Below are 13105 nucleotides of genomic sequence, written 5' to 3'. Positions count from 1 at the left end.
GAATGTGTAGCGTTAAGGAAAGTTGTGGTATGTGTTAATTGTAGGGGTGCCCATGGAGCTGGGGATCAGAAATGTCCCGTGCGAGAGAGGCAGGTTGAGGTTTCCAGGGTTAGAGTAGTGCAGAAGTAGTCATATGCTGAGGCAGTGAAGAAAGTAGAGGAAGATGGGTCCATGGGTCCTGGGAGGAGTGGTGTGAGTAGTAGATTTATAGAGGGATAGGCCAAGAAGTGATATATGTTTCAGTAATATTGGATTTATTGCATTTAAATAGTGGTTTAGGGTGGTGCTATTTTTTTGTGTGATTGTAGTGTTAGATGGTAGAGTATTTGTTTATTTATTCATTTTTTAAATAAAAGTATGAGGGAGTTGTACTCCAGTCTAGTAGGTGGCGGTAATGAAACATTTATTGGATGCCAACTGCCATTAAACCTAATCGAAGAAGAAGAATAACGTGGTTGAAGTAGAACATCTTTGGTTGAATGAGTGGAGTCGCAAACGATGATGGCCGCCATGATAAACAAGAACTGCCAGATACTTTGATTCGTCAGACTGGCGCTAAAATTATATTGGACTTTTGTGTTTCTTCTTTATTGCAGCAGGTCGATCTTTTGCTGAAGATGGGCATTATGAAATGGAGGAGTTTCTGAAAAGGGAGCATTCATTGTCAAAGCTCTATCAAGGTAGCTAAATTGTGCAGGATCACCGGTTATTATAGACCCCATTCTGTGTTTGCAAAAATTGCCACACGACTCGAGGGCGATGTAGGCAAGTTGGTGGCAGACCAAGGGGGGAGTTCTTATTGCGCGCCAGCAAAAAAACGCCTCTACTTGCATATTGATTATACGTGAATTTCACACTACTTTGGGATTATAGTTAGTTTGTAAACCTTGTATGAATTTCCTGCTAAATATAATGTTCATGTCATCATCGCAAATAAACTGAATTAACGTTATACTTAAACACTTCAGCCAGTAAAATTGCTATTTGACAAGCTTTTGCTACAGTTTATATTAATGAGCGTTAGCATTGTAGTAAACACCTGCTGCTTCCAAAATAGTGAATTTGCAAAGGTCACAACCAAATATGCAAGCATTAGTCAAAATATAATTGTGCATGTGACATTGCAACAATGTTATACTGACTGTTAAATGTTGGTCATAAGATTAATACTTTCCTCCCACTCCATCAAAAGTATATTTCTATCTATAGTGAATAGGCTTGTTGTATATAAACTCAGCAAAAAAAGAAACGTCCTCTCAATGTCAACTGTGTTTATTTTCAGCTAACTTAACGTGTAAATATTTGTATGAACATAAGATTCAACAACTGAGACATAAACTGAACAAGTTCCACAGACAGGTGACTAACAGAAATTGAATAATGTCTCCCTGAACAAAGGGAGGGTCAAAATCAAAAGTAACAGTCAGTATCTGGTGTGGCCACCAGCTGCATTAAGTACTGCAGTGCATCTCCTCCTCATGGACTGTTCGTTCTGTGAGATGTTACCCCACTCTTCCACTAAGGCACCTGCAAGTTCCCGGACATTTCTGTGGGGAATGGCCCTAGCCCTCACCCTTCTATCCAACAGGTCCCAGACGTGCTCAATGAGATTGAGATCCGGGCTCTTCGCTGGCCATGGCAGAACACTGACATTCCTGTCTTACAGGAAATCACGCACTGAACGAGAAGTATGGCTGGTGGCGTTGTCATGTCAGGATGAGCTTGCAGGAAGGGTACCACATGAGGAAGGAGGATGTCTTCGCTGTAACGCACAGCGTTGAGATTGCCTGCATTGACAACAAGTTCAGTCCAATGATGCTATGACACACTGCCCCAGACCATGACGAATCCTCCACCTCCAAATCAATCCCGCTCCAGAGTACAGGCCTTGTTGTAATGCTCATTCCTTCGACAATAAACGCGAATCCAACCATCACCCCTGGTGAGACAAAACTGCGACTTGTCAGTGAAGAGCACTTTTTGCCAGTCCTGTCTGGTCCATGTGCCCATAGGTGATGTTGTTGCCGGTGTTGTCTGGTGACGACCTGCCTTACAACCGGCTTACAAGCCCTCAGGCCAGCCTCTCTCAGCCTATTGCGGACAGTCTGAGCACTGATGGAGGAATTGTGCATTTCTGGTGTAACTCGGGCAGTTGTTGTTGCCATCCTATACCTGTCCCGCAGGTGTGATGTTCGGATGTACCGATCCTGGGCAGGTGTTGTTACACGTGGTTTGCCACTGCGAGGACGATCAACTGTCCGTCCTGTCTCTGTAGCGCTGTCTTAGGCGTCTAACAGTATGGACATTGCAATCTATTGCCCTGGCCACATCTGCAGCATGCTTAAGGCACGTTCTCGCAGATGAGCAGAGACCCTGGGCATCTTTCTTTTGGTGTTTTTCAGAGTCAGTAGAAAGGCCTCTTTAGTGTCCTAAGTTTTCATAACTGTGACCTTAATCGCCTACCGTCTGTAAGCTGTTAGTGTCTTAATGACCGTTCCACAGGTGCGTGTTCATTAATTGTTTATGGGTCATTGAACAAGCACGGGAAGTAATGTTTAAATCCTTCACAATGAAGATTTTTACGAATTATCTTTGAAAGACAGGGTCCTGAAAAAGGGATGTTTCTATTTTTGCTGAGTTTGTCAGAGGTCGACCGATTTATGATTTTTCAACGCCGATACCGATTATTGGAGGACCAAAAAAAGCTGATGCCAATTAATCGGACAATTTTTTTATTTATAATTTTTTTTTTTTTTTGTAATAATGACAATTACAACAATACTGAATGAGCATTTATTTTAACTTAATACATCAATCAAAATCCATTTCGCCTCATAAATAATGAAACATGTTCAATTTGGTTTAAATAATGCAAAAACAAAGTGTTGGAGAAGTAAAAGTGCAATATGTGCCATGTGAAAAAGCTAACGTTTGAGTTCCTTGCTCAGAACATGAGATCATATGAAAGTTGGTGGTTCATTTTAACATGAGACTTCAATATTCCAAGGTAAGAGGTTTTAGGTTGTAGTTAATATAGTATTTTTAGGACTATTTCTCTATACCATTTGTATTTCATATACCTTGACTATTGGATGTTCTTATAGGCACTATAGTATTGCCAGTGTAACAGTATAGCTTCCGTCCCTCTCCTCGCTCCTACCTGGGCTCGAACCAGGAATACATCGACAACAGCCACACTCGAAGCAGCATTACCCATCGCTCCACAAAGCCAAGGGGAATAACTACGCCAAGTCTCAGAGCGAGTGACGTTTGAAACACTATTAGTGCACAACCAGCTAACTAGCTAGCCATTTCACATCGGTTACACCAGCCATTAGGCTGATAGGCTTGAAGTCATAAACAGCGCTGTGCTTGCGAAGAGTTGCTGGCCAAACGCACGAAAGTGTTGTTTGAATGAGCCTGCTGCTGCCTACCATCGCTCAGTCAGACTGCTCTTATTATAACATAACACACCAAAATACGAGCCTTTGGTCATTAATATGGTCGAATCCGGAAACTATCATTTCGGAAACAAAACGTTTATTATTTCAGTGAAATACGGAACCGTTCGGTATTTTATCTAACGGGTGGCATCCCTAAGTCTAAATATTCTTGTTACATTGCACAACCTTCAATGTTATGTCATAATTACATAAAATTCTGGCAAATTAGTTCGCAATGAGCCAGGCTGCCCAAACTGTTGCATATACCCTGACTCTGCGTGCAATGAACGTAAGAGAAGTGACACAATTTCACCTGGTTAAATTTGCCTGCTAACCTGGATTTCTTTTAGCTAAATAAGTTTAAAAAGATATACTTCTGTGTATTGATTTTAAGAAAGGCATTGATGTTTATGGTTAGGTACAGTGGTCCAACGATTGTGCTTTTTTCGCAAACGCTCTCTTGTTAAATCATCCCCCAGCGTTGCATCGATTAAATGCAACGCAGGACACGCTAGATAAACTAGTAATATCATCAACCATGTGTAGTTATAACTATTGATTATAATTGATTGATTGTTTTTTATAAGATAAGTTTAATGCTAGCTAGCAACTTACCTTGGCTTCTACTGCATTCATGTAACAGGCAGGCTCCTCGTGGAGTGCATTGAGAGGCAGGTGGTTAGATCATTGGACTAGTTAACTGTAAGTTTGCAAGATTGTATCCCCCTAGCTGAGAAGGTGAACATCTGTCGTTCTGCCCCTGAACAAGGCAGTTAACCCACCATTCCTAGGCCATCATTGAAAATAAGAATGTGTTCTTAACTGACTTGCCTAGTTAAATAAAGGTATACATTTTTTTATTTTTTTTAAATCGGCAAAATCGGCGCCCAAAAATACAGATTTCCGATTGTTATGAAAACTTGAAATTGGCCCTAATTAATTGGCCATTCCGATTAATCGGTCAACCTCTAGTTTGTGTGTTCATGTGTGGGTTCCTCCAGCTCCTCCCATTAGGAATTGATGGGCGACGCCATGGTAACGACAGAGCAGGTGCGCCTCACATCTGACATGCAGAGGGCAGTGTGGAGCCGCATTGTGAGTAGCCTTTAGAACACTGCACACTGTTATTATGTCTACAGAAATTATACTTATTCTCTCTATGCATATCACATTTTGCATGGCTTTGTCTAAATTGTCATATCTATGTGTGTTTGTGTGTCTAGCCCTGTCACCTAAGGGCCTTGGAGTTACAAGTGCACTTTAAGATTCATAGCCAAGGAATGAAGAATCTTAATGGGGATGTACTGGCAATTTGGTACACCAAGGAGCACATGCAGGAAGATACTGTCCCAACAATGTAGTTCCAACAGAAATATCATAGCGTAGGTGCAATGCAAATGTATAAATGCATTTATGTTGTTTTGTCGGTCCTGTGTTTGGAAACCAGGACCTCTTCACAGGGCTGGGTGTGTTGGTGGACACGTACCCCAATGAGGAAAAACACCTAGAGGTATGTGCATATATCTGCTAGCCTCTTCTATGTGTTTCTGTGGAGTGTAGGAGTAGCTACAGTACTGGTCCATGTTATGTCACATTATATAATAGGACTTTTATCTCAACTACTTCCTGTTTTTTTCCCACTCATTGTACTGTCTGGCAGGGGTGTTTATTTATGTGTCATATCCTGTCAAATCTGGATTAACATGTCCTGATCTTCCTGTGCTCCGAGAGGGGCTTTAGACAACTGACACCCAACACCTCCCACCTCAATACAGACTTGCGTCATACAAGCAAGCCAATACAGTGGAATATTTATGAGGTTTTGTTGGAACGCTTGCTTGGGCAGGGCTCACAGACCTGTGTAAAGGGCCTTGTCTTGTGTTGTGCTCCTCTGTTTTGTGCATCCCTATGGAGACAGGCGCAGAAGATGAGGTACACCACACGCACACAGGTACCCAATGTTTGGACCACCCATACCAAAAGCCCCCCATACCCCTCTCCTTAGCCACTCCCATCAACCCCTAATGAGCTTTCTGCCCCATGTTGTTGTTTATTACCCAGTAACAATTCTTTGTACCTTGAGTATAATTAGCATTTGAATGACTAGGGGATCAGGCAAAGGAAAAGGTCAATTGTACCAGCAGTATTGTATTGTTGTGACTGCTGTATCTTTTACCTGTTCACCTTCTCTCTCACTGTTTTCTGTGTCTCACTCCTTTATTTTTTCACACCTTCCAACAGAGGATCTACCCCTTTGTGTTGGCGATGGTGTCTGCACCGCCATGCTGCGCAACCACAATCACAACACTTTCATCAGATACGTCCGCTGCAGGCCCACGGTGAGAATACACACACACTCATTTTAATGGCTCAACGAAATATCACTATCCAAGTTATTGTGTAATAACTATGCAAATAATGATGTAATCCGAGATGCATATTGGGTCACTCTGGAGTCTGAGAAAACAGTTATGTTGAAGTGAACTGTTTCAACACACGTCAAGTATATTATGCCTTGACTGTACTAGGTAGTGCCTTAGCATACCCTGTTGAGCATACTCCCAATTTCTGTCTCCACTAGATTATGATTGACATGGATGGAGAGACTGCCTGGACATACCGGGGGTGCGGTTGCCTCGGGCTACTACTTTGGATCCTCTGCCATCACAGGAGATCTCTCTGGTAGTACTCTCCTCTACTGTGATTGACATAGTAGTGTTAATGAAATGGCATTTACATGAACTGTTTTATTGCCTATGAATTATCACCTAGTTTTAATTTATTGCCTACTTGATGGTGTTTCATTGAGGTGTCTAATTTCCAGTTAGATGTGGCCATCCCAGATTATTATCATAATAAATTGTATCAACTCATTATGACCACACTGCCCAGAATTAAATTCATGTGTGTAGCGGTTTTCTTCCTGAGAAGGAGAGGAGGACCAAAATGCAGCGTGGTTAGGGTTCAACATCTTTAATATCGACGATAAACGAGAACACTACAAAATACAAAACAACAAAAGTGAAAACCGAAACAGTCCTATCTGGTGCAATGACACAAAGACAGAAGACAATCACCCACAAAACACCCAAAGAACATGGCTACCTAAATATGGTTCCCAATCAGAGACAACGACAGACAGCTGCCTCTGATTGAGAACCAATCTAGGCAACCATAGACATACAAAACTACCTAGAAAGGAAACATACCCCATAAACATACAAAACCCCTAGACCAGACAAACACATTAATCCCCCATGTCACACCCTGACCTAACCAAAATAATAAAGAAAACAAAGATAACTAAGGTCAGGGCGTGACAATGTGATACATAAGTGAAATTCAGAGTGCATGTAGTCTAATAGGAAACGAAGATATTGGCATAGAATTACATATAGAATTATAATATAGTAATTTCTGTGGATATTTTATTGTATTTTTTTTTTATTGGAGGTGTTTTTGCTGCAGTTTGCCTTGAATGATAGAAACATTATGTTCCTCACAGACAATCACGATGTGATCTCCCTGAGACTGTACCAGCTGACGGTGTTACGTAGTGAGACGTAACACCGTCAGATGAGATCCCTCTACCCAGTGTAGATAACATAGACCTACTAAGGCGTAAGGATCGCTACCCCTCTCACACAAACAGAAGAACATACACATTCATTGGCGTTACCCTATTTGGGTAACATAGTTATTCTTGATGAAAAGCTAAACTACAAATGCATACTATCAAATTATTAGGTTAAACTATTAGGGCTCCTTAACCAACTCAGTGGCCTTATGGTTAGTGTCTGCCCTGAGATTGGAAGGTTGGGGGTTCGATCCCCGATCATACCAAAAAATGCCTTTCTGCTTGTCACTCAGCAATAAGGAGATGGATTGGAGATGCCCTGGCCTGCGATAGACTAGCGTCCTGTCCAGGGGTTGTAATTATACGTCAAGCTGTCCAGGGGGTGCAATTGTACGTCAAGCTGTCCAGGGGGGTGTAATTGTACATCAAACCAGAACGGCCACCTATGGGCCGCTCTGTTTCCAGGGCTTAGGGCTCCTTGTCACTCTTGTCACCTCAATTGTTTACCTTTTCTATCCATTCTAACATATTTCTCTCTTTCGCTCTGTCAGTGGGTGAGAATGAAGAGGGGTGGAGTAATATTGCCATGTTCTTCACCATCCTCTTCTCCATGCTGGGCTGTTTCCTGCTCATCGTGGTCGGCCTCATCGTCTACAGCCACTGGAACGAGAACAGACAAACGCTTCTACTGAGAGGGAGGGAGGCCTGTCATCATAACCTCTATTACTGCAGACTAAGGACAAAACTGCACTAAGACACTGAAATGACTGACGAGACTGAAATGAGAACAAGACAGAGACACTGACCTCTCAATGTAAACCAATATGCTGACAGACAGCGGTACCCCTGGGACAACACTAGTGAATCCTGGGAAAGACTGAGCAGTAGATGGATGCATTTAAACACTACAGCAACAAAGCACACTGACTGACCCCTGCCATAAGTAGAGATAGACTGGTACCTTTTTACTCCCTGTCCCTACCCCCACCCTCACCAACCAGGCCTTACTCTACACACAAATGTACTGACAACGTGAAAATTACCTGTTGTCATAGTCCAGCGACTAATTGTCCTCCAGGGGGGTAATGGACAAAATCTGAGATGACACTATAGCCAAAAATACTTATTTACACATGCCCTAGCTGCATGTGAAATTTGGTGTCTTTTATCACAAAATACACCATTTCCCCCACGCTGCCTACACTGGACTCTGCCATTGCTGGTTTTGTTTCTGTCTTTTTGAGGGTCTGGAGAGATTGATTTATACTGACAGATGAGAATGTCAAAGGGACAAAGTATCCGATGTGTTCTTACTCGAACAGCCCACATGACCAGCTCCCATTAGCAGAACACTGGCAATTGATGCATCACTTTTCTGCTTCGCTCTAGAAACAGCATTAGGATAGTTACATGTATGTCATATTTGACTCTATGGCGCTTGCAATCAATGTAAGTCTTTGTGTATTTCAATTGATTCAGACGGTCTCATACTCTATTGGGGGCTGCAGGTAGCCTAGTGGTTAGAGCGTTGGGCCAGTAACCAAAAGGTTGCTGGATCAAGTCCCCAAGCTGATGAGGTAAAAATCTGTCGTTCTGCCCCTCAGCAGGGCAGTTAACCCACTGTTACCCGGGCACCGTGGATGTTGACTAAGGCAGTCCCCGCACCTCTCTGATTCAGAGGAGTTGTGTTAAATGCTGGAGACACATTTGAAACATGTATGGCTGCAAATGGGTTTTATCATGTCTTGTCAAACAACGTACAGTAGTTACTATTACTGAAGGTAATTTTCATTTTAACTCAGTCATGATTGTCACGATTAGGTAGTTTGATTTTATTGTGTATGAAACTGTGTGAAATGGAAAGGTGAACGATCCCTCTCCCTTCAGGTCGCATGTTCTTAATGGAATTTATTTAAATTAGTTGCCTGTTCTTTTTATTGTTCCTACTACCGTTTTAAAACTTAGTCTACATTGTCTGTGTCTTCTAATTTTTATGTGTGGTATACTCAAATTTGTAACTTATGACATGCCTCACGTTCTTGCACATGCTATCTATAGAGATATGTTACAGAGTCTGAGTTTGGGACTTTCCACAGAAAGTATTGGGTTGGTTGATACTGCGGAAGAGAGCACAAGTGAGGTTTTTCTGCATCTCATGTCTACGTGTGGTGGAAAAAACATCCCGGATTGCTGTCAAGGGGTGTCTCAGGAGTGGGCTGTGCAAAAAAAAAAAAAAAACATTTTACATGTGAAACAGGACAAATAAACGCCCCCTATTTGACATCTTTCCACTGAGGAACGTAAAATAGGGGAGATTCTTTACTATGCTGATGGTACACTTGTTTTTGTTGGCATTAAAGAACGACCTTTACTGACATTGTTTCCTTACTTGTTGGGACTTCTGCTCTGGAGATGGTACTGTAGGTTATTTACATGGACATGACCATTCAGATGTACTGTGTGGATAGATTGGCCTAATTTCAACCCAATGGCAGGTAATGTTTATCCCTACAAGTCTAGTAATGCTGCAGTGGAAATACCAGTATTATACTCTTCACAAGTCATGTGATTGTATATCATGATAAAACACATGGTTAGTTTACTTATCACAAGGTCTGCTTGTTCTGCACTCATTTTTAACTTGAAGCTTTACCCCAGGCATGTCAGGCAAAGTGGGACTATTATATTTGTGACGGTCTTTGTCCTTAAAGAAGGGCATGTTAAGAGGCCATGCCTTGGGGTACTCATCAATAATGACAGCCGCATGCTTCAGGCACCATCTCACACTGCCCTTCTGTGCTCCTCCTCCAGATCAATATCTCAACTGCTTCAGATGCCTGGGTGGGGCCACTCCGGCTGAGTGGAGTAGGTTATGCCCTCAGCTAGTCCATCAATGTCAACACTATAGGCTTGAGAAACAGTACAGCATTCAACAAAAGGTAAGTCAGAGCCAAACAACAGTGCCAATGTTTGTTTTATTATACAAAAATAAAATCCAAATTACCCAACAGTACACAGCAGACCCCCTACTAAACCAAAGCATTAAAATGTACCACAAATTTTAGTGCTTTTTTTTTCCTACACTTTTTTGGGGGCTTGATCTAGATAGGAAAAAGAACACGAAAGGTCTGTGATTGTGGTCGACCGGTTCCTTCTCTAGCGTGGGTGTTTGTTTTTGCAAAGTCTTTCTACATACGCATCAGCCACAACATCGACATCCGCCTGACATTATCTATGGTTGAGGGAGAAATGAAAGAAACATCTGGGTTTCATGTTGGTTAAACAGAGCATCCTTAGATTATGTTGCGAGTACATTGTTGCCTTGGTGATGTATGATAACAAGTGCAACCCACCCCTTAGTGAGAGATCATCTAAAAACAAACTCCTGGGCTAGCGGAGGTGTACCCTAAACAACCCATTTAAGAGACCTGATCATTTTCTCCACTCGGTTATCTAGCACTGGGATTAGATTTGCTTCCATACTTGATAAAAGGTCACATTCACCATCTTCTATATCAAAAGGTTGGGCAATCAATGAGAGAAGGCAACCATTAAGTAGTCACTGAAAATTTCTCAAATACAATAAAAACAAGCCATCTCACTGTTTACAAATACACCATGACAGCGCAACACACAAGGGGTGGAACAGTGGCAAAGGTACCCACGGGACCAACAGAATAATATTAGTCCGACGAGGAGAGATTAAATAGTATTAATACAACAAAATATAATTCAAAACACTCCTTTAGTTTACACAAGTTAAACAGATGTATTTTTTCTTCATAATAAGCAGGAGTAATATTCTTAGCAGATCAGAATGACAGCAGACTGTACTTCTATCCATGTCACTAAAGACTAACAGAAACAAAATACAAAATTAACTAGAATGGCTTTTTATCTTTACTCCCCAACACACCAAGAGGTAACATGTAGATATACACATTTACTTTCAAAGCATACACACAAAACACCATAGTAGCAATAAAAACAAAAAATAAACTGAGGTACACTTGCGACATGTACTGAGAGTAATATTGCTTGTACTGGCAACCACACAGAAGAGTTGTTGCAGCATATCAAATGGGTTGTTTTTTTTGCATAGGCTAGTCAGTTACATTACAGAGGCGCGTGGAGCAGAAAAGAGGGACAATTTAGGGTGAAAGGAGGCCTTTGGTGTAGTGAGCAAGGTAAATGAAACTGGACAACTGATGGCACTGGTGCTAATGGTAGATTCTGAAAGATGCCAAATACTGATGCCCATTAAAAAAAAAGTTTTATATTCATGACAATAGGATCGCGTGTATGAGACAACGTGTGGGTTGAGTACAGTGATAATTTAGATACAGGCAAAAGATCTCAAAAGATAATTGTGCCTGCATGATCTTAAGGATGATATATGCAGAGGCAAAACCCCATCTCACAAAGACAAACATTGGTGTGGGTTGCCACAGTTTCTGTTACCATGCTCGGTATGGTCGGGCCCCCGGGGGAGAGGGGGGGTGTGTCTCATGGTCTAGAGGGATGCAATGAGCCATGGCTAAAGCCCCCATCACTATCACACCTGGGGCTAGTTACCTCATCAGGGGCCACATACCCAACTTGACACTGATCCTAGCTTGTGCCCTCTGTGCTGGTATATGGTGAGAGGCCATAGGGGACTGGGTGGGGTTTGAGAGAAAGAAGAGACCGAGCGAGGGATAAGAGCTTCACGCGCCTCTGTGAACATTGAAACAAAAGCGAACAGGGAACAAAAAGGCAAAAGATGCTTGAAAATATACAAATCTCCCATTATTCACACGAGTACTACAAAAGTCCAAAGAATTACGTTCACATATCGCCGATGTCTGCAACTGTAGGTAAGAGGAAAATTACAGAGCAGATGAATGAAATGGATGGGTGTTTGTCCATGACTGACTGATAGCCCTTTATCTAGGTAAACATGTGAAAGCCAAACAAGAGTTTGCCCAGTAAGTAGTGAGCAATGGGACTGAAAAACTATGGGTCCCCATTTTCTTTTTTCAGAAACATGAAACACCCTCAACGTCATAATCTTAATTTATCTATATTGCATAAAAAATAAATGCACTTTAGCATCTACATTTGTCATTCCCCCCCAACCATTCAAAAAACATCTCATATGAGCACAAGAAAAACTAAAACAAAGGATTTCTTAACATCATTTTGTTTGGTACTAACTCAACATCCTTTCAGGTCAGTTCAAATATCAAACTTATCTAGATCATATCCTTGAAATAAAAATACAATCATAACTAAAGAAAAATGGGGGTGGGGAAGGAAAAAAGTGATCAAATAACCACAGATAACCAGGGAGAAGCAGATGGCATTTTAAAACGTCATACACAAGCGTTCTGACTAAACAAATGTTACCTATTCTACATGCCAGCTTTTACAACATATGATCTCGTCTTGTGGTTTCACTCAGATACATTTCCTGCAACTCATAACCACAGCCTAGAATAAGTTGAGCCAATCGATTCATCAGACATAATTTTACACTTCGGACTCCATCTGTATAAAAAAAGGACTCCTCTGGACTACTAGAAGAAACTATGCACACCATGCTTCAAACATGGGAGAGGGGGGCTAAAACATTTTAGGTTTCTTCCAAAGCACAAGTCTGGAATATAATCGCCTACTCTTCAAACACAGATGCCAAAACACATTTAGTCTACCTGTCCCTAACTACATTTTACCACCGTGCCACAGTAAGGCATTTATTTTCTTATGCCTCAGAAGGAGCACTTAAAATGAGTGTTCATATGCCTTCTGAGGGGTATCCTACAAAGCAAGCTAGATCTACTCAGGGTTTTCTAAAGCTAACCAGCTTCAGTTAGCTTCACATTACAGCACAGGCTTCCTCTGTACTACGACCATGGATAATATTTAAAATCAGTCATCTCCCTCAAATAAAGGGGGTGATGACACAATCTTTGCAAGTGGGAGGGAATCTGATTTCATAGTCCTCAACTCACAGCCCAGTCATTTCATTCATGATAAGTGGAATTAGCCGACCCCAGAACAGGTAAGTGCTGAAGGATTCGTTGCCATAGAAATGTACCTGGCT

The 13105-nt window shown here is 41.6% G+C and overlaps 1 pseudogene; it reads left to right on the top strand.

Moving 5' to 3' along the window:
- The first annotated feature begins 462 nt into the window (after window positions 1-462).
- On the top strand, window positions 463-9223 carry LOC139409672 (VIP36-like protein; annotated as a pseudogene).
- The last annotated feature ends 3882 nt before the right edge of the window (window positions 9224-13105 follow it).

The sequence above is a fragment of the Oncorhynchus clarkii genome, chromosome 5, assembly GCF_045791955.1.
Source record: "Oncorhynchus clarkii lewisi isolate Uvic-CL-2024 chromosome 5, UVic_Ocla_1.0, whole genome shotgun sequence".
In the NCBI taxonomy this organism is placed as follows: domain Eukaryota; kingdom Metazoa; phylum Chordata; class Actinopteri; order Salmoniformes; family Salmonidae; genus Oncorhynchus; species Oncorhynchus clarkii.
Note: the sequence above shows the minus strand (reverse complement) of the source record. Positions and strands in the feature narration are given on the sequence as shown.